This window comes from Fopius arisanus, unplaced genomic scaffold, assembly GCF_000806365.1.
Source record: "Fopius arisanus strain USDA-PBARC FA_bdor unplaced genomic scaffold, ASM80636v1 scaffold00076, whole genome shotgun sequence".
Lineage (NCBI taxonomy): Eukaryota > Metazoa > Arthropoda > Insecta > Hymenoptera > Braconidae > Fopius > Fopius arisanus.
The window spans coordinates 608,256-635,883 of record NW_011887815.1 but is presented as its reverse complement, the minus strand read 5'-3'; the positions used below and the strand labels follow the sequence as shown (position 1 = coordinate 635,883).

The 27,628-nt window shown below is 35.4% G+C and overlaps 1 protein-coding gene across 3 annotated transcripts in view; it reads left to right on the top strand.

Moving 5' to 3' along the window:
- Positions 1-490: 490 nt before the first annotated feature.
- Positions 491-27,628, top strand: part of Eph (Eph receptor tyrosine kinase) — a 114,115-nt gene continuing 86,977 nt past the window's right edge. For all 3 annotated transcript variants that reach the window (XM_011310530.1, XM_011310528.1, XM_011310527.1), the window contains exon 1: positions 491-1,195. The gene's annotated coding sequence lies outside the window, so the exon portion shown is untranslated. The remainder of the gene's footprint in view (positions 1,196-27,628) is intronic.

Sequence of the window (27,628 nt, the reverse complement as noted above, 5' to 3'; positions counted from 1 at the left end):
GAACAAGAAACGCGATAGTGATACTAGTTATTGAATCTTTCTCTGCGTGTGTCAAAAATTTCCTGGTAATTTTCGGCGTTGAGTTCTCAAAAAGATGTTCACGAGAGTTCTCATAGCCGCCTTGAGGCGGCGCTGAGATGCGCGTACGCGCGTATTACACTTTTCGTCTGTCGTGAAAAATCAATGACCTCATCGCCCCTCAGGTTTCGCTCTCCCAAATGTTCGAATATTCTCAAAACCATTAATCAATGAACCTTTTAAATAATGAAAAAATCGAGAATCATGGGAAATAATAATAGAAAATTGTCGCAACCATTTTGAGGGGTAAATGAGAAGGATAGTAGGAATACAATAATAAAGTTGACAGCGCATACGTCTCGACTAGTGGGACGAGTGTAACACAGCCGCAATAGCGGTATGTGAAAACCAGCCAGGCAACTTCCAGCGCTCGACTCGAATGCGAACAGCCGAGACTCGACCGAACCGTAGAGATCAGTTCATGTCGCCGCTTGGTGCAGGACGGGTTGTTGTCGTTAAACTTTTTCTATCTCGTGTATTTAAACAATGGTTGCGTCTAAGGCTTAACGTTAAAATTACCACTGTTTCATAAAAATCATAAACCTATGCATATATTGTTAGAGGCTATATATGTATATGCATGTATGTATACGTACGATGCATAAGCACATTATAAACTTTTAGTTCGATAATATGAACATAAACAAAAGATGAATCGTGAATTATAAGGTGAAAAAATAAATATAAAGTTTTGTGATTTTCTGTGAAAATTTTGAGTTTTGAATTGCGAGCAGTGGTGTATGCGACTTCGACGAGAATTCTCTGCCATTTGTTTTTTTGTTTTTTTTTTATTTGAGATGCCTGTACTATACCGGTCGCCGTCAGTGAGGTACACGCGGGGATAAAATGGCGCTTGGCCTCATCCTACGCGCATCTCTATCGACCGTGACAAATTATTCAGTGGAGTAAAGCAATCCGTGGAGTTTTTAGGAGAATTTTGGGGAAATTTTTGTTGTGGCGAATATGAGAAGAGCATTGTGAGGAAGATAAATCAAAGATTTCGCCGTAGTGAAAATTGAGGAGGTAGAAAGGCTGCAATAAATGAATTGTTGAATTTTGGATGTTTTGGAGTATCCTTTGGTGAATCACCGATTTGTTCATGATCTACTAATCTCAGGTAGGTAGAATTATTTGATGTGAATGGAGTGCAATGGTGGCATGGAGTTTTTTTTCTTAATTTGTGCAGAATCTGAGCGAAAGTACGATTTAGCCCGAAAGCAAAAGAGGGGGTTTCTGAAATCAGGTGATATTTTCTGGTTACCGACATTTTTTAAGAATTCTAGAGGTCTAGAAATAGTTATGTACGATAGAATTTCTACAGGGGGAAGAAACGAAATTTCTTCTCTTCTCCAGTTTTAGCCCGTCTCAATCTAGTGATCACAAATTTTTCCAATTTTCGTCGGTGCTGAACTGTCTATTTTATCTTACTTTTTCAGCGAGTGGTGGATAGCGTTGCCTTTGTTCAATCTTTATGAAGCACTAGTTATAGCGAACTTGACAATGATGTTCGCAAAATTTGAATCAAAAACTGGAATGAACACTTTCGAAGGGGATAGTAAATCTTGTGGTTTCAGCAAGTTTCAATCATCTAACCATCAATTTACAGACCGTTTTCTGAGGAAAAAAATTGAAAAAACAGTAATCCGTCATTTTTACCAAACGTTACATTGTTATTCCGTCAATTTTCTATAAAATTTCAAAAACACTCTTCTTGCATACTTGCTACGGTTCACACATGTTATTTGTATTGATTTTTTTCGTTGAAGATGGTCCACATACATAAATAGCCAAAATCTAATTGTTGAAATTTTTTTACAAATTATTGATGGAATGTGGATGCCAAAGATTGTGATTGCTACAAAATGTGTAAAATTCATGATTTTAACTGGCAAACTTCCCCTTTGAAATAACTATTTTTCACTTTGAGTTTGTAAACTTTCAAATTAACACTTTCTGAAGGTTTAACTTCCGAATTTCAAGTCCTGTCTTTCGGAATTTCACGGTTAATGTGTGTATTTTGGAACATAACTGGAGATGTCAGGTCGCGAAAAATAATTTCATGTCACTCGGCCGGCCCTATCCTAGTACTTTTATTGCTCTAAGGAAGTAAGGCCGCGTATCGGTTTTCTTTTTTACTTATCTCCCTTGGGCAATAAAAATACTCGGTTAGTCGGGCCTTGTCATATAAAGTAGCATATGCCACACGGTCTGAGAAGTATTTTAGCAACGGCGCAGATTTTGACCAAATACGTTGCCAAAATAGTTTTCAACTCCTCTACTTATACTTTTTTACTTGTTTTGTACTATTTTCTTTTTATTTGTACTGTTACTACTTTTTTGTGTAGATATTCGAGGTACTTGAAATTATTCGACCATAGAAGAGTACGGTATATAACAGATGTTTATAAATTTGAATCGACTTTTGATTGCGTTCTGATAAAATTTCAAATAAAAATCAATAATTTTTTTAGAGGAATATATTGGGATTCTACGAAAATCGTTTACGTCTGTAAACTATAAATATGTTCAAAAACATAGTTACGCTGGGAAAAAAAAACTTTTTGAGAAGTGCATTGTTATTTGTGTGAAAAACTCGAGCAATAAATCTGCAAGAGAACAATGTCTTGCACTAAGAGAGAAAATTTGAGCAATGAATTCTCCACCGAACGGCGACTCCTCGAAAACTTGTAGGCAGGTGAACAGGTAGGTTGGTTTAAGGAATTACATTGTTATCATGAATACATTATCTGATAATTTGGAACTGGTGTATAATTTCTTGACAGACGTCTTTCTGTTCTTAGAGTATGATTTCAGTTTATTGTGAATTTTCGAATCATCGAGCTTCTTGATACAAATAGAGACGCCCTTTACCGCATACTTCTCGTCTTTCAGGCGAACACAAAATCCCCTGAAAAAAATTCTATTCTCTTAGTACAAGATATCGTTGTGTTGCGAATTCTTGAGAATGTGTTCTTTAATACAATTGAAAACGCACTTCTTGCTAAACTTATGGCAGAAAAATAGATAGGTCTGTGTTTACAATCTTCGAAAGTACGATTAATTGCGGAGAATCTTATGCATACTTTTCACTTCTTTACTCCCATTGCGCGAACGAGTTTACGTGAGTCACAAAAAGCTTCGAAAGAGGGATGGGTAGGTAGTAGTGGATTGTTATCGGTTTCAGTAGAAAGTCGTAGCGGTGTCAGGTACCGCTGTATAGGGCGACCAATTTTATGACTACCCTGACAGAAACATACAATATGTTACTTTTCAGGTATACCGATACCTGCAGCCATTTGTCCCCTATATTCGTTACGCTTGCCTGTTTTCGGCTTTTTAGACATGCAGGGAAGGGTAACAAAGAAAACAGGAAAAAGGGAAAAACGCATTTATCGCAGTTTACTATACATTTGTTAGAGAATTAAAATGTTCTAATTGGAGCAGTGAGTATACCAAAAGCAAGTATGTAAAAATCTAGCGATTTCGTTAGAAAATCTTTAGTTGCAATACCCCAGAATCTTCAAAATTATCAAATATTTGCCGATTGCTTAAACCCGGTTGCACAATAACGAGGAAGAGAACCTTTTTAGCAAAATCTCGAGTGCGCATTTTTCAATGAATTTTTCCCGATCGCTGTCGTGTAGAAAAGCGTGAAGGAAATATCCGGTTAATTTTGAAGGTTGAGTGGTATTAGGTGGTTTTTTTTTCTCATTAAGATTTTTCTCCTGGCACCTTCTACGAATAACTTGCCTATTTGGATCAACACAATCTATCATCTTCTGTCCGTGAATTTTTGACAAATTTATCAAAAACAACTGATAATTTACAGAGAAATATTTGCTTCAATAAAGAAACACCAACGTGAAGGTGTCGTGTAACCACGAATACTGCACGACGATTTGCCAAAATCGGGATAAGAAAAATAACCTATTTTGTTTTCAGCGGACATATCTCAACAAATAAAGCGGCATTAAAAAATTTAATTGTAATGAGTTTTTGTATGAAATCGGTTTTACTCAACATCTCTACTGAAAAAAAATCACAGAATCATTACAAAATGTTTTAATGAAATGAGCGGGAAATTCATACCATTTTCGATGTTTGGTCGTATATAATTTTCTAGTAATTTCCATTATTACGTATGAAATAGTATATTGCTCACCTAGGGAGGAAAAGTAGACAAGTCCTTCCCACGTGCAAAACTACCACCCGAGCCGAAGGCGAGGGTGGTATGCACGTGGGAAATGCTTGTCTGATTATCCTCCCGAGGGTTGCATACGATTTTTCTGTCGATACGCGGCGAAAGTGACGTTTCTAACCGAACGAAGTGAGGTTAGAATGCTCACTTTCGGCACATGTAGGCAGAAAAAATATATTAATCATAATATAATCACTTAATCGATTTAATGCAAAGTAGTAGATTCTACAAAACCATTCTCTGGTCAAACTCATTTATAAAGACCATTTCCGTATGCTTGGTTAAAGCGCCATATTTAATGAATCATAATGCCGCCCTCATTAGATATTATATATGATTTCCTTGGGTTTCGTCCATGGTAAACCAGGCCCTCGTATCTATCGTGACTAATGAAACATCTGAAAGAAAAATAAAAAGAAATTACATTTTCGAAAAGAGAATGACATAAACAATCGAAACAAATTACCTGCAGTTAACGATATATCTAATTTTAAAGTTCATTTTTAGTTACTTCGTTCTTCCTATGATGGAGTAACTGTGCCTTTCTTTCCGATTTTTGAGATCCCTTATGTTTACTTCATTTTTTTGTACATGCAATCATATTCCCTTTTCTCTAGGTTTCTTGCTGTAAAATAATTTATACGGGGAAAAAATAAATCGATTATATTCGGAACACCTAGTCGTAAAACGAAAAAATGTAAAAAGCAAAATAGTATATTATGCAACACGCGTTTCATACAAAATTTTATGTCATCGCGCCCGGAATCCGCGATTTAATCGAGCGAAGCGAGGTTAGAATCGCGCCATTACGGTCACCGATGGCATAAATAAATTTTCCGTCATAACCACATAGAAAGTTCGACTTCACTCCCCAAATGACGGGACAAAAATGGCTTATTCCATCCCTCAGATTTGTGTTGCTTTTAAGGAGCCTCGGAATGACATAACTCACATTCCTCTCGTTATTTATGAAGAAAAATCGAACTTTTCCGAGTAGTTATGACGGAACAAACAATGTGCAGGAAAGGAAACAGGACATTCAAACCCCTCTCTGTACCATAATAACACATACGTGGACTAGAATGCCGTGTTTTTCTCCTTTGGTTGACAATATACTATTATATCACTCGGCCTGCCTTAACCTCGTACTTTTATTCCCCTAGGGAGGTAAGTGGCTGCTTATTCCCTTTCTTTTTACAACTTATACGTCCCTACTAATTCGACCAATGAGAAATGAGTATTATTCGGAATATGGCCAATGAGAAATGGGGGTATGTTAAGTCTTACGCATCAAGTTAGCTGACATCTTACTTTTGACAACTCAATTTATGTGTATCACCTTTTAATAGAAGGACTCAATCTCTCCTGTAGCGAAAAAAAAAGTGATTGAAGAGCCAAATTCGGACAATTTTCATTGTTAGTTTTTTCGAACTTTAAGGGGAGTTCAAACTGAGAGGGGACGTGATGAGTTCTGCCGATATAGAAAATTATGATTACATGTCTGGCAGGTGTAAACGTCGACAGCTCCTATTTCAAAATAAATAAGTTCGGGAGTTCCGGACTAATTAGAAACTCATGACAATTATTTGTCGCTTATTTCAAAAAGACTTTCTGTTCATGATTCATACCGAGTTCAGATGACGAAACTACAGCTCTCACTTCCTTAATAATCGAAAATCATTAAAATAAAGAATACACCTTAAAAAAAAGATTTAATTCACAGCAGAAGGCATGAGATCTATAATTTAAGAAAGAGGTTAGAAACATTTTATGTAATATTATAGATATATTTTCCATAAAACTAACATGAAATCTTCACAATGGTACGCAGAGAACGCGTTCGGTCTTGTATCCTTAAAAAACGAATAACAGAACAGCAATAACGCCAGTAATTTATCGACACATTAGCTTAGAATTTTCAAATATTCTCGTTAATGAACCAGCTTTTTTATTACTACTAGCTTATGATGGTACTCTAACAAGAAATCACCCATAAAAATCCTAATCAATCGTGTTTCACGTTTTTTAAAGTGTGCATTTTGCTACCTATAATTTTTAAATTTTATTTTCCCTTAGCAAGTGAAGCTTTGCAATCCTTCAATTTTTGAATTTTCTAATTTCCCTTGAGAATGCTGTAAAATGGTTTGAAACATAAAAATACGAATTTTGGGGACCATCTCTGTATGAATTGCTCCTCCCACCGCCGCTTAGCCGATCGTCAACTTTTAGGAAATGGAGTAATAAATTTCGTCAGATTATAGGACTTTAGAAGGTCTCTGTACATAGGGCCAGCGAGATTTTTCAATCGTTTTTTTCCAATGTGTTCGGAATGAATCAATTGTTTCGATCGGTTTCTCAAAATATTCGTAAGTGTGCCATCTGTATCTATATCCATCGAGACATATTGCCCGCCCATGCAAAGTATTTAAGATATTCACCTTTTTCTGTTTTCCTGAAAAAAATCGGTGTTCACTCTTTACAACCCTTCGCACAAATTGAGACATCGGCTCTAAAACTTAACACGGTTTTTGTTTGTCCAATTCAATGCACCGTTCCAAAGTTATGATTTCTTTCAACCTAGATGTTTAATAGTAAATATCTCAGGAATTCGTGATGGTTATGGGGAAAAAATTGGGGGCATTTTTTTTACATATTTACAACTTAAAAATTCCAGTCTCCAATGATTTGTCGCGAACCCAAAAAAAAAATGCCTGGCTTAGTTGGAATGAAATGTTCCAAATATGTTATGCCAATTCCCAGACGAAAGATCGTCAGAAGCACTACAGAAAATATCTCTCCCGTCCTCAAATATCGAAATATTACAGGAAGAACATTCTTTAATATGAAAAAAAAACCAAGTTTTTTATCTCAGCAGAAGTAATTTTTCCAAAATATACTTTTTGACACATATTTTCGACGTAAATGCCTTATTCTTCTTGTTATTCTTTTGAGCATCTTAATTAGCTTACAGCAATCAAAAAGCTTCTTCTTTCCCAAAGTTAGCTTTTTCATAATCGATACTGGAAAATTGAGGCGGTTTTTTTTTTATCCAGCATATAAAAAAATATTTTTTCAGTTTTTTCCTTTTCAATCATTTTTTACTAATTGTGTTATTTTTATTCGCGAACTGGTCATTTATTGATTAAAATGAAATGATCGAAAATCCATTAATAATGCAATAGGGTACTTCTAAATTAGAAAATTGAGGAAAAAATTTTATTTGAATTCATTTCTGGATAAGAGTTGTCAGAAAACAACTTCGATTTTTCAATATATCTTGTCGAAAAATTTCATTTGCATAATAAGCCAAAAAAATCTGCAATTCAGGTTGGGAATAGGTTAGGCAAGAAATAGTGGAGTGGAAAAATGCGTTTTTAATTATTAGATACAGATGAATTCTGAATCGACCCAAAAACCAAATCTAATTCCAACTCAAAAACCATTTCTTGCTGCGTGAGTACACTTTTTTTTGGATCAAAAAATTCGGTCCATGAGACCGCAAACAGAAAAAAAGAAAGATGATAGTAAGGAGAGGTTTAAGGCTACATGACGAGAAGCGCCTCTAAAACCGTAGTGGTAGTCTTAAAGCAAAATATATCTAAAAAAAAATCTAATCTAGTGATTGAATGGTTTTTCGCATACATCTTCAAAACTTGCGGCCCGATTCAAATTTTCGAAGTTGAGACGATATGATATGAAAATGATTCTCTAACCACTCATGGGTTCTACACTATTTATAAGCATTATTGGGGAGCATATCAGGGAACACTCTTGGTATGAGCTGAAACTGGTCTGTTAAAACTTGTCGAGTATAGATTACCATGAATTTGAAGGGCGGCCACGTATCATGTAGTGTCATAAATTCTGGCTGGCATTATAGTTTTAGTGCAATGGTATGCTTCTTTTTATCGCCGATAAGTTCTCCGAGTACCCCAGTGAAAATTTTGATCAAGTCAGGCCTGGTGATAGATCAGGATCTGATATGGTAACTGGATCAAATCCTGATCAGTCATGTAAGGCCTTTTTTAATCACGACTTGATCAGGTCAACCGGTTCAAGATTTGATCAAGTCGACCTTATTTAAATTAGATGATGCGAATAATAATTATTCGTTGAAAACCAAAAACAATGCAATTTTATCACGACAGTTAATCTACTTTAATGCATCCCTTTCATTATTAACAGTGAAAAACACTTATTATTCTGCTGATGCTGCTGGGGATTGAACCTGCGATGTTCCAGTTACCTGTCATATGCCGAACCCACTAGGCTACCCTGATTTTTACAATATATGTACAGTATCTACATATTCTTTTGGTACATGATGTTTCATAAGACTAGGCCACCAGCCGTGAGGCTTTTATACCTAAGTTTACATGAGTGGTTTGTATTAACTAACAGTTAACATTATCTGTATGGGTGTATAGGAAGAGATTTACAATAGGGAAAATGTTTATAGAAAAAAACCCTATAAGTTGCGGGTGGTTGAAAGGGGGGCGGTGGGAATAAGAGTAGAAAAGAAAAATGGTTATTTCGACCACCATGATCTTAGATTAACGTCTATATCATGTAGTTCCGTATTTGTGTGGTTTGTGAGGCTGGATTTGAAGTTTTCGGTCAGAGCCGAAATGTAGTCATGGATGAGATTTATGTTCAGTGTATTGTGAATGGTGGAAATTTGAGTTCTGTGATTGAAGTTACCGATGATTTTGAGAAATTTGTTTTGGCTAATTTGTAATTTTGCTAGGTGTGAGTACGCCGCGTTATGCCATATTGGGCAACCGTAGGTTAGTACCGGTCTGATGAGTGATTTGTACAATGTTAATTTTAAATTGATACTAAGCGAGTTTGCCTTGAATAGCCAGTAGAGGCGGGCTAGTAGGCTTTTTGCTTTAGTGTTCAGCTTGTTGATGTGATGGTTCCGTAAGAGTTTGGAATCAATCCATAAGCCTAAGTATTTGGTGCAATTTTTTGGAAAAATTTCTTTTCCCCTAATTTTTATCACAATTTTTTGGGGTTTACCTCGTGAGAAGATAATTGCTTCAGTTTTATCTTCGTTAACTTTGATTTTCCACTTATTTAATTCCTTAATGATTATAGATGAAGCATTTTCCAGCCGCGAGACTGCCTTATTTACTGAGGTACTAGATGTATATATAGCTAGGTCATCAGCAGGGCCTGTTATGTTAACATTTTTCGGGCAATTTAGAAAAACGGAAGTTATATAAAGGTTAAATAAAGTGGGAGATAATACAGAGCCCTGTGGTACTCCAGCGGCGATTTTTTGGGGTAAGGATAAGGATGAGTCTATCCTTACCTGGATATATCTATTCTGTAAAAAAGAGTGAATAACTTTACACAGAAATTCACGAATGTTTAAGGAGGCAAGCTTATGGACCAGGCCTCCTGGCCATACAGAATCAAAAGCCTTTTCACTATCCAGAAAGAGAGCCACAGACGTTTCCTTAGCTATACTTGCCTTTTTAACAAAGTTAATCAGTCTTATAAGTTGGTGAGAGGTGGAGTGGGAAGCCCTGAATCCAAACTGCTCTTTTGGGAGAATTTTCAGTTGGTGGATGGATTTGTTTAGTCTCGTGAGTATGATTTTTTCAAGTATCTTTCCAATATTTGGGAGGAGGCTGACAAGTCTATAACTTACTGGATGGAAAGAGAATTTGCCCGGTTTTAGGACGGGAATTACCACCGCTTTTTTCCAGACATCTGGGAAATATTGTAGGAGAAGGCAGGAGTTCATGATTTTCGTGAGGAACGCTAATGCCTTTTTAGTGAAATTTTTTATGACTATGTTAGGGATTTCATCGACACCCGGGGCTGATTTCCTTTGTAATTTACGTATAATGGTGCATACTTCCTTGGGATTGCACAAGGATCCGTTCAGGATATCCGTTTTGTTGGCATAAAGTTTTTTGTTGATGAAGGAATTTGTTTGCTGTTCGAATGAAGGATTCCCTCTTTCAGAGGCGATTTGGTGAATGTTTGCATGGTGAGAACAGAGGGTATCTGCCTTATCGACATAATCGCTAACTATTTTGTTGTTTAAATTGAAATTTTGAATTTTTTGCCTCGGGGTATTATTAAAGTTTTTTGTAATTCTCCAGATAGTGTGATCCTTGGGAGAAATATTTTTGAGTTTGTTATCCCACTCTTTCTGTTTCCATTCAATGATTTTGGCGTGGACTTCTTTAGTTAGTTTATTTAACCAGGATTTCAACCAAAGATTATCCTTATTTTTTTGCCAGTAGTTCCTAATTTTATTTTTCTGTTTAATTAATTTTATTAAGTGGGCTGGTAATGGAGTGGGTTTGCGATGGGCAGCAAATACTGGAGTGTTTGCTTTATATGTCTCTATAATTTTTTTGGTAAATAAATTTATGTTTTGATCAATAAGCTTGGTTGATATGCAGGAGGGGTTAGCAGTAGTTATTGAGTTGTCTAGTTGATCTCTAAACTTAATCCAGTTAGCATTCTTGAAGTTGTATCTCTTGATAGGATTAACAACAGAAGTTTTTCCGAAAATCGAGAACAATAAAGGCAGGTGATCAGATGGTGATTCATGAAGAACTTGAAAATTTGAGATTAATTGTTGGTTGTTAGTTAACAATAAATCAATGGTAGATGGTGTTTTTGAATTAGGCGGATAATGGGTTGGTTCGTTGGTAGCGAAAAGAATTAAATTTGAGGATGAGGTAAAATTTGAGAGAATTTTACCGGAAGTGTTAGGATCCACTGGAGTCCAAGCCTTATCTTTAGCATTGAAATCTTCCGCTGTTATAGCCGAGCAGCCTGGCTTAAGCGGAATTTTTAATAGTTCGTCGTCCAACTGTATATTCGGGGGATTGTATATAGAATATAAGTGGATGGACTTACTATCTACAAAAATTTCTACTCCTACATATTCCGTGTTGGATTTAATGGTGTGAGGAAGAGTGTTGTATTTGATTGAAGAGTGAATGGCTATGGCCACTCCACCACACACCTTTTGTAATCTGTCCTCTCTGATGAATACAAAGTTTGGTAAATTAAGTTTTTTGATATTAGGACTTAATTTCGTTTCTGAAAATAGAATAACTTTGGCATTATATTCAGTAATTATAAGTGATAATTTTGATAGCTTCGGTTTAAGAGAGTTAATGTTCAACGCAATGAAATTGATTGGATTTATTGGCGCCATAAATAATTTATTTGGCTTTAATAATTCTCTAACAATGGCACCAGCGTCCTCTATGCAGAGTTTTATGGTATTTAGATCATTAGCGGCTGGAGAAAGAAGAGGTTCCTGGTCTCTCCTGTTTGTCGATGACCGGCGAGGATGGTGGAGTTGCTGCTGGCGAGCCAGATTGGGTTGTCTTGGGGGGTCCAGAACAGTTTCCTGAGTTGTGTAGAATGGCTTCTCCTTTAGGTTGAGCTGGAGTGATGTGGATGATGGGGTTGCTTCCTTCCGGTTGCTTGGCTACCCTGATCTTACGATCAAGTCAACTTCATCTTGCCTATATGATCTCTATCGAGGTATTCGCTAACTTTCCAATTATTCCCCGATGTGCGTATACTTTAAGAGATTATTTTCGGTTAGAATTCAATTCCGTTCATGAAAAATGATTTAAATGATAATATAATACTAATGAACAAATGGAAGTTTCCTCTTTCCACTTTCCTCTTCAAAATAATTTACTTGTAAGTTTAATACGTCTACACATATTTGCATAAAAAACTTGAACAAAGTATATTATATACTTTATTCATGATGGTATTATTTATTCATAATCCCTTCCCATATACTTAACGTAGTCTGTAATTTTCGGGAACCTGACGACTGTATCCAAACTTGATCAGGACCAGACTAAGCTCAGACTGATTGAATGAGAACCTGATCTGGTTCTACATGGACTATTTCTGTTCCAATGAACTGGATCAAAACTTGATCAGTTTATCATCAGGCCTTGTCTGATCAGACTAAGATCAAGCCGACCAAATCAAAACCTGATCCTAATCCATCTTAGGTAATTTGGATCGCGGTAACTTGATCAAAATATGATCAGTTTCACATCAAGCATTGCCTGATCAAGCAAACCTGACGAATACCGAATCAAATACAGATCCAACTTCAGAGTAATCTGAGGTAATTTCCACTCGGGTCGGTATACTGTGAGTACTGGTTAACATATTTTCCAGTTGGCTTTGTTAGACAGAATTCTGAACTAAATTGCTTAAAAAGTTCTTTACGGAGAAATTTTCTTTATGGAGTTGCAAGAAAGGTTTTAGCGGAACAAGTTTTTTCAATTAATAATCCTTTAATTCCTCCGAAATTGGTAAATAAATGATATTCGGAAAATAACTGAGTAAGATTGATACCACCTCGTACGCTCTTTGAAAATTGCTCTTTCAAAATGCAAAAAACATAAGATTTTGAGGAACGATTAAGTGAGATGAAATTCTTGTGGAAATTGTCATTGATGCCTCAATTTACACGGCTTGCAAAATGCACAATCACGTCATGAAGTTGGTAAACCCTCAAATTTGAGAAAAAAGATCATTAATCGTTTCTAATTAATTGATTAATTAGATGAATGTATGATCACAATGGACTATCCATCCTGACCCCGGCTATCGAAACCTCGAAAATGACCTTTAAATGATTGTTCTAAATTTTACAAAACCTCGATTAATGGTGGGGAAAATAATTAGCCCTGTCAGTTAATTAATTAAGCAATAGACAATAAAATCAAGACAATATCATCTATTCCAGCCATATAAAATTTTGAAATTTCGACGAAATCCTTCTGGGGACCCCTCTCGAGATTGCAATACCTCGAAAAATCATGGGCAAAATAGTTAGCACGGTCTGCTAATTTCTTAATCAGTGAAGAATAAAATCAAGACAGTGCAATCCATTCCAATCATTGGAAATTTTTGAAAACTAGAGCCATATCAGATTTTGAAAATCGAAGGAATCCTTCAGGGGACCCCTTTCGAGATTGCATGAAATCGCGCAATCCATGGTTGTTTGCAGTTTTGCAATCTCGAGAAGGGTCTCCTGAAGGATTCCCTCAACTTTGAAAATTGTACAATGGTAGGAATGGATGGTACCGTCTTGATTGTATTTTCTCCTGATTAATTCTTCAATCAGACAGTCTTAATTATTTTTTGCATAATTGTTCGAGGTTTTGCGAAATTTAGAACAATCATTTCAAGGTCTTTTTCGAGGTTACGGTAGCCAGGACCACGATAGATGGCACAATCTGATCATACATCCTTCTCATTACTCATTTAACCAGAAACACTTAATTTTCCTTCTTTCTCAAATTTCTGGGTTTTGCAAACTTCATGACGTGATTGTGCATTTTGCATACCTTTTAAATATGCGAAAGCAAACAAATTGACCTTTTTTCTTGAGACCTTGCTATCAACGAAATTGAGTTGTTACCCTCTGACTTTGCCAGCTTTTGAGAGCTCCCCCCACTACCAATTGACGAGTATCCACGATACTATGAAACAGTTCACCGTGAGCCTTTTAATTGTATTGACCTGATCAACCATTCTATTAAATACACCATTTATCAAAATACCACAATATAATTTATTAACTACCGTTCTTCTGACAACAAAACTAAATTCCTTACAAATATTAAAGCTTGGATCGATACCGGGCCGAACTGCACCCAAATTTGAATATAATCTAAAAGGCATGTTAGGGCAGAGAGTGGTATTCACAGTTTCTACGGAGCTTGATATCCCAGCCTAAACGTGTGTTACTATACAAACAAGTCGTCCTGGTTGATTTAAGCTGGAAAACAAACCTTAAATGGATCTAGCCTGGTAGTTTTTACTTCCGACCGGAAGCTATGTAATTGTTTGATTTGTAGAGTTTCTAATTTTGCTTTGAAATTATGTAGAACTGTCTGAAAAATAAAAAATGCAAAATTGGCGCACCAAGTGTATGTGCGCATACTCTTTTAGAAAATTAAAGGAATAATCAGCTAAAATTATTCCGAGAAAGCGGAAATGACGTCAAATTATAGCTATTACTATCGACTCAGCCTGTGCCAAAATTCAGCTCGATTGGTCGAGCCATTTTTCATAAATTGCTATTTGGTTCTGAATTGTTTTTCGCAAATACATCGACATCTATTCAACCGATTACAATTTTTGACCTCCTTAAAATGTTCATCTCGATGTACTCCGTTCCAATCAACCAAAATATGTGTACCCCTCCAGACTAAGGATTCGAGATATTTCAATTCTTTCTTTCTTTAAATAGAATATAACAATAAAGGAAGTTTCCAAGTCACACACCTGTCACAACTTCATCATAGGAAATTGTCTAGAATTTTCAAGAAATTTTCCAATGTGGCACATAGTCAATGCAAAATTTGAAGTTGACAGATTGTTATTTCGAAAAATGAGAGTACTTACAAAGATTGGCGCATTTTCTCTAGTCGTTCGGAAGCATACCATCAATTCATTGATGGCAATGCACGGAACGATTTATTTAGTTAATTTTACTATTTTTGAATCGTAAAATTGCATGGGTAGAATTAGAACGCTGGACCATCATGAAGGATTTGGCCATTTTACTATTGTCAATCGTAATTTGAAAATAAAAAGAATAGCTCCAAATCAATTCCCTTTTTTTTATTGCATTGATGAAGAAAATTCCCAATTGTTTTGGAAGAAAAATGAAGTCAATTCCGGAGAATTGTGCCATCATAGAATATTAAAAATGCAAATTCCGTTCCAAAAAACCTAAAAATGTCAGAAACATATGCGAGCATTCGCCGCGATAAAGACCAATTTCACATCGTGAACATAATGAGTCGATAATGAAGGGAATCTCTTCTTTTTTAGGATGAAAAAGCCAACTGTAATGGCTTGTCGTTGACTGAGCGCGACCGATATCTTTCGTCATGCGACGAAACAATGAAACGCGAGCATGGAGCCTTCTGTTTATTTCCTTATACCCGATTTGTAAACATCACTCGCTGCTTTGATATTTTGTGAGTTCACATGGTACAAATGAAATTTTCGCATGTAAAAATCCAGGGGCGCCGCAGCAGTTAATATCTTGGCTGTAAATATTTTTTCTCTCGTTTTCCGTAAAAAACAAAAATTGTCAATAAATTATCAATTCCGGTTAATTGAAAATTTAAGTTATTCTTTTCCTGAATAACCTATAAAAACATGGATTTATTTTACTTTATTACTGCAACTTAATGAAATGAACATATAGTATTCAATTTATTTCAGCTATCGGAAAAAAGAAAACAAATTTGGAACGTGAAATTTGAGAAAGTAATTATATTCTCTCCTATTCCATTGACAAATTATTCAGATCCTAAAAACATGTTTAAAAAATATGTCCATCGAAATTTTCTTTCTCTTTTTTTTACGATTCGAATTCGTAATGTTTGGATAGAGAAATGTATTTAAAAAAAAATCAAACTCCCAATTTCCAAAAAAAAAATAACGTATATTTCCCAGAATTCGCGATTTCGTCCGCGGTTACGATTTTTACATCGTAATCGAGGATTGAGAAAATCACTTAAGGGCATGCTCCCTGTCACCTTCTCGCTGTCATATGTTGATAACCTCAACTTCTTTAAGCTTGGTGGATCTTCCTTACTTTGACGCTGCAACTTATAGTAATGTTGAACTCTGAACTTTCTGCTGATGAATTCATCGTTAATTCCGTTTCATACCATAATTTTTTTAATTTCTCCAAATGCAGGCTGAAAACACAATAAATTCTCAATAATTTCTAGAATTATTGGCAAGTAAGAATATATTAAAGATTACGCTAGGAAGCGTTTTACTTTCGATCCTTTTGTGTAATTTCCCATTGCACACATTTTTGCAAGTTCATCCGGGCATACAGTATACCCTTTTATCCCTCACACTGTACCTCTTTCTACATCCCGCGGTCGGAATCTCGTTTCCGTGGTTTAACGGTCATTCTTCTGCCGCTTGTCAGCGCCCAAGTGAATGCTCTTCCTCTCTTGCTCTTCTTGTAGTGCCCTAAGAATCCTCACCAAAAGCTTACCGTTAGAACTGGATCTTTTCTCTGTTGGATTATTTTCTCGTCTTTGACCTTTTTTGTCTTTTTCTTTTCACTGTTCCGCCACTGAGACATGACTTATCAGCGTGCACAGATCATGCGGATGAAGTTCAGCGTGGTATTAATCTGAGGTTTTCGATTATGAGCACCGGTGGTGGAAATTTTCTCTCTAGAGTATATGGAATGAAGATTTCGAGAGTATCGTTTGCGTCAATCAGCGAATTGTTCCGGTTATAACTCAGGTTGTACGTCAGAAATCATCGTTTACTCTTGACTTTCTGCTCAGATAAAATATCACTTAAGATAAGCCAACGAGTGGTTTACTGATACAAGGATTCAATAGATATTACTTAGGCTTGGTAACTATTACCTACCGCCACAGGAAGATAACTACAACTCAATTGGACGTTGACAGTTAGCGAACGGTTCAATTGACCGACTAAAGTTCACTCAGCAGGATACTTAGGTAATAGTGACCGAACCACTACTTAATCGGAGACATTTCTTACGTATTATTAAATGTTTATTATCAGTTGAAAAATTATGGCTAGCTAAATATAAAAATATTTATAGTGAAATGAGACTTTCGATAAAAAAAGAAGCAATACTAATGGCTTAATTCGGTAAAAACACTCGAAAACGATTTTTAGGACAGGATATATGGCAAATGTCTGTATGACACTTTTTAAAAAAAAGGTTCATAATTCAACAAATGACATAATTACTTAGAATCAATTCCGCGTAGAATATGAAAGTGAACCCGGGAAAAAGTAAATCATTCTGATCCAGAAATCACGTAGAAAATATGTCCACAGAATCCAAACAAAATATACAAAACTTTCAAATGCAGATCAGACATACAAAGTCCAATGTTGATTCAATAATTCTGTATAGCTAATAGACAGAAATATTGTTAATAGATGCATCGACATTGATACCGAGAAGGATGAAGAAAATACAAATAATTAGGTTTCTTATCCCATAATAAACATATGGATAAACAGAGAGCTACAGCAATTTTCTATACGTTACTCATCAGACCTTTAGTAATTTAATGAGCTGAAAGCCTCTGGAACATGGGTGCTTATCAGGTTGATTGTTCGAGACTCCCTGAGAGAAAATGCCTCAAGATCTCATTATTTTGTACAGATCTGTACCCTGGATTTTCCGACACCATGTCAATATTAGATACATCCCAGGAATCCAGTATTCTATGTTAAAATTATCCAGAAATTATTACGATAAAATAAAAAACATAAATAATTACATACCCAATAACTTCTTCGATATCTCAAAGGAAGAATCCACGATGTATAATAAGATCGGACTGTTCCAAAATGCGTGGCACGCCCATATTTAAAAATGAAAGGATACTGATCGTTACATGACAAACATAAATTTATCCTAGAGTAAAAAATAGATATGAAATATATAAACAATAAAATGAACATAATAATTCGAATCAGCTCAGATATCGCAGAAACATTTTTCAACCACCATATCATATTCTATTATGGATAAAAAAAAAGCTAATGTCAAGTCTATAAAATGAAATCAATAAATTAGAAATAATGACCTATAGAATGAAAACATCGACACTGCTACAACGTAATGAGATGCCCCGATTCATTATAGCAAATAAGTAAAATTTGTAGAAATATTAATGCGCCATTTTTTACATTACAATTATCGTTTCATTTGTTGGGCGCTCATCTGAACCCTAGAATGTTGCATATTGAATTAAATGTCAGTGACCGATATCACGAGAACAATAATTGAAGAACAACCCCAAAAACAAATATTAGACACGACTGTAATCGATTAATTCTGTAATGAAATTTCCAAAAATATTAATAAATCATTAACTTTTCTATGTACCTTTGTCTTTCATTTTCTTGATAAATGATACAAAATGTATACGTTTACACCCAGCAAAAAACTTTTTGTGCAAGTAAACCACCATAAATCAGTTATAACTGCTGAATAAGGGCCAATGAGAAATAGAGTTGCTCGTGAAAAGTCTTACGCATGAAATTAGTCGAAATCTTACTTTCTGCCAGTGACTTTATATGGGGTATTCTGAGTGAATTCCAAGATGTTCAAACCCCTACCCTCTTCAATTGTAGCGACAATTTGCTTTATCATAAAAGAGATTGACAATAAATGATTGTTATCATTGTCAATCTTGTATTCGTCTTTCTATTGTACATATCATTAGATGAGTTTTCAATTTTTTGAGATTTTTTACGATACCAGGAACCCCTCCCGGTTTTCTTCATTTTTCCAGTTTTTAAAAGGGTAAAAATTAACCGATTTAGAATTTTTTTTTTTAATTTTCGTTTTTGAATCTCGTTGATTTCACTCAGAATACCTCACATATATCACCTTTCACACATAGGAAAAACTATAGGTATGATCTTTTTCGTTTAAGACTATTCGAGTACTTGGATGTTCTTGTGAAGGGGGACGTGATGTCCAAGACAATTTTCACGCGTGCCACAAAAATGCGAAATGGATGATGAAAATGCGAATGAAATAAAGGTCTGAAAAGGTGACGAACTCCTCCGATTAAAATACAGATACAAAAGGAACTGGTTAGAGAGTACAGTTTTTAAAAAAGGAAGCCTGAAATATTCAGAGGCACTTAGCATTATCTACAAAGCCTAATGTAGCCGCCTCGATACGCCGGTGATTCAAGTCAGTCTCAAAAGTAGAAACGAAGAGTAGCCGAATATGGTGACTTCACACTATTAGGCGAGGGCACTGATTGAAACTATCTTGTCGCCATTCAATCTTCGAAATCCTTTTTTTTGTCTACCGTTCTGAGCGGCAGCAGAACTGATATGAAGTGTGTCACGCATGATTTTTACTATAAACTCCAACTGTTCAATGATAAGAAAACCTTAAAAAGTTAAGTTAAGAAAAGTAATCGACTCCACTGGAGGTTTTTCATCTCCTAAAACAAAAACGCTGACTACATTTCGTAGACAACCAAATCTCCCTTAAATGATTCATCATTATTCTCCTTTCGCCTAAAGAAAAAAATCGTTATGGTAATATAACAAAGGTTCGCGATATTTGAACAACTATTCATTTTTCTTCTTCTATTCGCAGTGCCTTAGGAAAGGGCAAATATTCAGTACGGGCGTCTTTGGGCTCGTCGTCAGCGTGGTGGCCCTATGACCAGGCGTCCGAGTAGCGCAGACTCGAGTTCCGATGGTGGAAAATTTCTCATCTTAGTTATAAATTAGCGAGAGGAAAGTGAGTGTAGGGAACTAGGTTGGGGTGCCGCATAGATACTGGGGAGGGTTGCTAAAAGATCTAGTAAAGGTTATCCCATCTGGTACCACCGAATTTAGTAAATATTTAACTTTTAGATAATTGTGCATTGCCTGAGTATAGCTTTCAGAGCCTATGTTTTTTCGAATTAACAATGCGCCTTTACTCCCATTCTGTTTTAATGGAATTAACTGAATCATTACTCGACACGCCAAAAGCTCATGAAGAAAATGGAGCGAATTCTCCGCATTTCTCCTCTCCCTTTTCTCTCAGTTTTAAATCATTACCACTGCAGATATGGCCCGTAATAGGATATCAAAAGGGATCATCAAACAAAGGAAAAATTTCAAAGGAAAAAAACCACTATATATGTAACTTTGAGGATCGTCCTAATGTATGAACAGCTGAGATATGCTGAATCATTCGATTAGATTTCCACCGGTTGGCGAGAGTGGGGGGGGGGGGGGGCAACATTTGTATGCCACTATGTTGAGTACTACAAAAATCTGTCTGCTTTCTACAATATGAAGAAGATATAGGTATTATGAAGAAAAATTAACTTCTTCATTCTTTAATTGCGATAGTTCCTCGAAGGTCGTGGAACTCGTTGGACATTTTAATTTATGGTCATTTTATGGATGTTAAAGCAATTTAATATTAATTGAAAACCAATATATTAGCTGGCTCAATGCTTATACCCACTATCAACTCACACCGCCGATCGTAAGAGAGGGGATGATGGGTCGCGACTAATTTTGGAAAGAGAATTTGTTTTCTTTCTTCGCCGAGCTTGACTAGAGATAAGTTGCAATAGTGGTCTTATTCGCCATGTTGTGTAATCTCTTCGATTTTTTTTAGATGTATGTTCTATATTAGATTGTCTTCTGTTATTCTTGCCCCAATACAATTATATTGTATTCCGATCATACAATGCATCAACATAATAGTTTATTATTAATTTATAAATAACTAAAATTTTAGTGGTAATTTAAAATTCCAGAGATCCTGGAGATTGAATTAAATTACAAATAAAAAAATAAAGTAATCTTATTACAATCTCTTCATGTAGAAAAGAATATAGGAAATGTCTTATCTCTTTACGGACCAATTCGAAATATCTTGAGTTTAAACATTTCATTAAATTGTATTTATATTTATTATATTTAATTTAATTATGAGAAACTTTCATAAATATAAATTCCTTGCGAATAGTTTTGGGGATCCCAGTACACCCCGATGCTAGCGAAAATCCAAGGGAAGTTTTGGATGAGATGCGAAAGTGAAAAAAGAGGAGAGTAAGAAAAAGCAATTGAGACGTTCTTCCCCACACATGAAAGTGCACTTCAGGGTTGGTTACAACCTCGGCTTTTAGAACTTCAAGGGGGCCACAAGTGCAACAAATCTAGTGGAGTATCTAGGGTTGAAAAGGAGAAAGATGGATTGAGACGACAAAATTTAGAACATAGAGCAAATTCAGGAGGTATATGCAAATTCATGAAGGTTAACTGAAAACTCCATTCAACAGTTCGTTTAAATAGTATCTCAGAGGATGATATATTCCACGTAAGACTGATTTTAATTCAATTATTAGACCTAACTTCAAAAACTAACACCCGAACCCGGCTCCTTTTCGAAAAATGCAGAACTTGTAGAAATTATCGGGAAATAAAGCTTCTTTCCTCTTCGATTTCGATAGCTCCTATTATAGCTGTGTGAAGCTGGCATCGAATTAGAAGAAAAAAAAATTTCATGTGCAATAGATTGTACTTATTAAGTAAGTGAATGTGTCATGTTGTGTTTTTTCATTGTGCTCATCATCGCTAGTTGAAAAGGATAAAGAAAAATACGTGCAGCGTCGAAGTTGAAGGTAGTGAAAACAAATCTTATGAAAATGGTTTCACTATCGATAGTACTTAATTGTACTCAATTTTTTTTTTGCTCTACAAAGGCTTAAGTGGAAATTATCATTCGAAGTCGAAAATCACAAGAATATGCTTTAGATCATTATTTTGGCTGAATATGAAATTTTTGTTTATTATATTAATTACACTTCGATGCTTCATACAGTTCCATAATAGGAGCTATCGAAATCGATGAGGAAAGAAGCTTTAATTTACCGATAATTTCCACAACTTCTGCGTTTTACGAAAAGGAGACCGGTTTGGATGTTATTTTTTGAAGTTAGGTGCAATGATTGAATTAAAATCAGCCTTACGTTGAATATATCATAAAATATAAATACCTTCATATCATGATAATGTATATAATCATTGCAGAACGAAAAAAATAGAGTACAATCTATGGCACTTGAAATTTTTTTTTCTTCAGCTTCGATGCCGCCTTCACGCAGCTCAAACATTGATGGATTGAGAGCTTGAATATTGTACCAATTTTTTTTCCATTGGAAATAGTTCAACTTGGTTCTTTATTTGATTTCATTTATTTTTTTTACATAGAAAAGGGTAAATGTCTAGTCCAGATCCACCAAGCCATTCTGAATGTTTTATATTTTATTGGATGGGTTTCTGTCGTCTTATTAAGGATCTGGTCACCTTTTTATCCGGCAACAATTAGTATAGGAGATATGACATTTAATACACCGCTCTCTGCGTTATTCAGGGCCACGGCGAGGACGTGGTGGTGTGTCGGTCCAAAGACACCACATGTTAGCACATTTATAGACAATTGACACACAGAAAGATGGATTTATCAAATAATCCTGAGCACTTCACTAAGGCCCTGATTTCATCTCTCCCAACCATCTACTATCGCTGACCGAACACAGCGACTGACTTATATCCGCCGCTACCCTTCTGTAGCTATTCGAAATATTGAATTTAATATCACTCACTCCTCGCGTCAACAGCGCCAGCAGAGGGACGGGGGAGGGGTGTGGTTTAATAAATTTCAGGGATCACAAAGTTTACCTCAAAACTATTTTTCTATGTATTTCCCCCCTTGTTGTTTCTCACTCTCTTCTTTCATCTTGTTCTTGGTAACTAAGAGCATAAGAACGGATTTTTCAGCAAAGAAATTAATATTTCAATGATTTTTGTTTTTTGGTGGACCTAAACCATACATTAACCCCGACGTATTAATTAATAATTGGACAGTTAATTCACGAATTATTAAGAATCCGGGAATGTTTTTCAATTTTTGGTCATTGTTTGTTTGTTAGAAAATTATACAGTTCTAGTAGTAGTGAAAGAAACAGTTCTGAGCCGTATAATTTACGCAACCGTATTCCCAAAACCCTAACTTGGCAGATACGCTATCGCGTATCTCGATTTTCATTAAAAACTCTGTATAATGATATTACTGATCTGACCCTAATGATATTACCCTAAAAACAGGAAGCTAGGAAACTATATATATCTGTATGTTGGTCCCACCACTGCCGCTTGGCCGCTGTTCAACTTTTAGAAAATTGAATAATAAACGGAATAAAATTTTTTTTTATCAGAAATTTCGTCAGCTCTTCGGCCTTGAGGAGGAGTAAATCTGCGTACAGGGTCAACTGAAACGGTCCAATAGTTTTTAAGAAGGAGCGATTCGTTTTCAAATCATTTGCCTTTTAAATATCTCCGGAATTAATGGATTGGTTCTATTCGCTTTTTTTTTTTAAATAGTCGAGATAGTGCCATCTACCAAGATCCATCGAAATATATATACCCACCCATGTAAAGTTTTCAATATATTCGCCCTTAACCATAAAGTTTTTTGGTTCGTTCAAATTCAATGCGCCGCTCCCAACTTATGAAGCTTTATAAATTAGATGTTTAATAGTAATTTTGTCAGGAATCATTGATGGCGAGAGAAAAAAATTAGGAAATTTTTTTAAAAAGATACAACTCAAAAATTCCGGTATCCAATGATTTGTCGCGAATAGGAAAAAAATGGGGTGGCTGAATTGGTACGGAAAGAGCCCCAATATGTTATACCAATTCCTAGACGAAAAATCGTAAGCACTACAGAAAATATCTTTCCCGCCCTCTGATATCGAAATATTGTAGGAAGAACGATCTTGAATATGCAAAAAATTCGAGTTTTTAATCGTAACAAAGGTAATTATTTATAATCCTGAAGTTTGCTGAAAAAATGCATAATGCTCCAGCATTAAAAATTTTTTAAAAAAGGGTATCTATACTTTTTTGCTAACTTATGTTTTCTGCAATTGACATATACGTAATATATTATTTTCATGCGGGTTACGACTACTGCATCGAAAGAAATTCTCTATCTTTATACAATTTAATCCTAATCAACTACCTTTAAAAATTACAATATTTAATATTCCTAGCTTTTTCGGTGGTAGTCTACACGTCTCCTGTCTGTTAAATTTGCATCATATGCACTAAATTTATTCCTAGAGAAATCACGTGTATCTATGCTGGCAAGTTGTATGTTCGTAGTACTTTCACTAGTTGGAATTATGTTGTGAAATAAACCAGCCCCGGCTTCACCTGTATGACAAGAGAAAATGAGAGACCTTTTTGCGCTGGTGGGGGTTTGCATCGTATGCACACCGATGCCTAGTTCAGAATGGACAGTGAATTTAGATTGTGACTAAACAGATTCATATGAAATTAATTTTCAAATGTTGAGGATGGAGAGTCTACTATGCATAATAGGAAATGAAAATTGAGTGATTCATTAATTAATTCAACTGATTAGTTAATCAAACGTAGTAGGCGACAAATAGATGGTACAACTGATGATTATTTTTTGTTATTTAACAACTATATATTAACTCTGGACTTTCGTTACACGGAAATACATTTACTCAGTTGTTTTCCAAATCTCAGAAGTAGAGGTCGAAGGGCCATCAAATAGTATGTTTTTAAATCAACTGTTCGGTTAGTCTTCACAATCAAATGTTAAATTTTTAGTTGAAGTCTTGCCAGAAGATCCGTATTAAAAAAACAGTACCCTCTCCGGGCCCTATTTAAAAAATGTGTTCGCTTAATGATGGACTTGTATTCGGAGAATGGCGATGTTTCTTAGACCATTTAAAAGAAACTCATTCGCTTTCGTACAGTTCAACTTCCTTACCGATATCTTTTATAGTTTTTAAGTTATTTCCGATTGAATTGAAAATAGCAGTGGGGTCCACTAAATTCTAAGTTGTTTTTCATTTTCGTATTCAGTTGTTTCCGGCTGCAATGGAATGCAATCTGAATGGAGTTTTGCTTTCAAAGTTTTGTTTTGAAACGCTGCAGAATGTTCTGAAATGTAAAAATGTCAAATTTTTGTGTGTGCGTGCATCCTCCTCACTAGGGGTCATTTTTTAGTCAAGAAAAGACATAAGTGCGCAAAAAATTTAAAATTCTTTGAAATTTTGTCAGATAGTAGGCCAGAGTTGGGGACTTTGGACTCAGATTCGGCTCTATCAGTCGAGCCGTTTTGGAGAAATCGTGATTTGTTTGTAAATCGTTTTTTTTAATATCTTCGAAATGAAAAGGGGTATTCAGTTTTTTTTAAATCTTTTGATTGCTTTTATTGGAATCAATCGAAAATTGGTAGGTCACCTCTAAAAAAAAATATAGTTATTGTTATCTTTGTTTTTGAAAAAAAAAATGTTATGCGCCCTCTCATGCCCCCTTATCGAGTTACACATAGAGAAAATTTCATAAAAATTACGTGCCTGATACGTCATTTGCTAGTCAAAGCAGTATTCAGTAAAAATTACGGAACAGTTACACACTTTTTCACTGAAAGTTGAGGAAAAAGTACAGCATATCCTTGCAATCGTCATACTATTCTGTAATTAATTATAAACAAAAACTGATGTAAATATAGGTATAGAACCAACGGCTGGTGACCTAGCTTCTTAAGTATCAATTTATATACCATGTACAATACAAATGTATATATTCGCTCATTTAAAAAAACTCTTGTTAATTATTAATTGTTAATGAAAGGTATTAGGTTCGTGGTTAGAGCGCAGGATTTGTGTGCCAAAGATCATACGTTCGAGTCTTGCCGGGTACAAAATTTGAGTCGTCGATTCGGTTTTTTCCGGGTCGATATCATTGCTGCCGTGGTTAGGTATAACTAATAAATCATAAAGATGAGAAAATTTTATTTTTTAAATTTTATTTTATTGATAATCGGATAAATTTCAATAAACAATAAATGTTATTAATATTTTTGGGCAAAAATAATAAAACTCGGCTGTCAATCGGCTGCCATCATTGGGCCAATCAAAGCACCGATAATCGGGCCGAAGTTATCGTCTAAAGCTCGATAGAGGATTGGGCTAGTCTTTTTTCCAAGCTCCGAAAATGTTGACGTCGCGCTTGACCCGATCCCCATCCTACCTGGGTCGGGGCTCCCCCAAGAGCAGAAAACGGTCGGAAATGAAGCAGAACGACTATCACAGCTCCTCCGAATTAATAACGCGTTACCGAACCCAACAATAACCCTGTATTGTACTTATCACTTAAGATTATTGCAATGAGTGATCTAACTCGAAAGGTCGCAAGTTTACATCCTTGTTCGCCTTTTCACCCCCGCAAAAATTGAAATACTAACTTGAGATTTGGAAAAAAATATTCCTTTTATCACTATAATAGCTGGTATTGAAAATTAGCGTAATTGAATGATTAGTTTCGCAGATATTCAATTTTTAACTGGATCGAATTCGTTTTTTTTTGTCTGACAATTTTAATCTTAATACATTCTTAATATACACAGCAGTCTTAATAAATATAAATCAAAAGGAAAAATATATTGTAAAAACCATCCGGAAACTCGCCATCAATTTATTGATGGCAAAGAAAATATATCAGTACATGAAACGAGCAGGCGACAGCCATTTTCTTTGCCATCCATAAATTGATAGCGAGCTGAATTCTGATGAAACATCCACGAAATGCACACTGATCTCTCTGGTTATATCAAAGAAAAATTCTGACAGATGTTTCGATTTCAGATCACTCAATGAACACCATGTTCCTGTATGATCAGATTTGAACAACGTTTTCATCTGCTCAATTATTCTACACCATCAAAGTAGTCTCAATTTCCCAATTTTTGCCTCTATAATTCAATGACAAAGATATTACATTAGCCTCTTTGAATTTTTGCCCGCTAAATGATAATCAGCTTTAGTTATTATGAGAGATAGATGAGACAGGTGAGAAAGATAGAGGTATATGAGGGAAGTTGAACCGAAGAAAAGAAGTGGAGGACTAGGAAAGAGGGGATCATAGCTGGGCGTTGGTGGAAGCATCCAAAAAGCATTGAACCTCAGGATCAATACGACGCATTCTCACTCTTCTCCTCCCGTCCAACTGTATCCTAGCTGGTATCCCCCTTTCGTTCCTCAGTATCTTCGTTTCACCTTTTTCTTTCCTCCCCACTACTTGCCCGTCTCTTTCTCGTGAAAAGTGCTGCGCACACTCCTGGGCATTCTTTACGTGTCTATCCCCGTGACGCGTAAGCTAAATCAAAAGAGATGGCATCAACCCTTTTTTATCTTCTCGCAAGTTTTTAAACTGAAAAATCATGTATGAAATAGTTCACGGATGATTTTATTACTATCCTATACAGATATTTTATATTGTTCCGAAACTCTTATCCTATTTTTGTTGTTTCGGAATAGAAGTTTTGCATTCATTCTGAACTAAGTTTCTAATTTTTATGTATCACGTTAATTAAAAATAAGAATAAAGACTAATTAGTAGGAAGTTAATTATTATTGGTCACTCCACTACACTGCCGTCTGGCCCAAATAAACGACAATTGGGCCCAAATCAACTAGCCGAGCATCGGGGCTCCGATTAAAGTCCACAGCTCTTGTTTGTTCCACGAAATGTTTTTATTTCGATTTTTTGCCCAACCACTGAGCAAATTATACAGAAAAATATATATATTGTATATACGCCCCTTACTTACTATAGCGACGACATAAAGCCATAAATAATGCATATGAAACTATTTGATTAGTTTAATCTTTCGATTAACAAATATGTAGTAAACCCAAATAAATATCCCTTTAA